The following is a 282-nucleotide window of genomic DNA, read 5'->3' on the forward strand; positions in this document are numbered from 1 at the left end:
GAATTTTATCAAACGTCAGTTCAGCGTGTATATTAATTAATTATGTAATTACGACCAACTTGGTCCTTTAAATGTGATCGATATGCTTTGTCACTGACTTGAGAGTCCGTCGGTGACCAAGCCTTGGTTCTGCCTCTTTTTGCCTGAGGTCGGGAGTGAGGCAACTGAAGAGGAGCAGGAAAGGGGCAGCAAAAGTGAGGAAGTAAGAAATCGGAAGTTATAATGATAACTGCCGCCGAGACTCCGCTCCTTGCAATGGAGCAATGCTTGTGCCCATTCGTC

The sequence above is a fragment of the Penaeus monodon genome, chromosome 29, assembly GCF_015228065.2.
Source record: "Penaeus monodon isolate SGIC_2016 chromosome 29, NSTDA_Pmon_1, whole genome shotgun sequence".
Taxonomy (NCBI): domain Eukaryota; kingdom Metazoa; phylum Arthropoda; class Malacostraca; order Decapoda; family Penaeidae; genus Penaeus; species Penaeus monodon.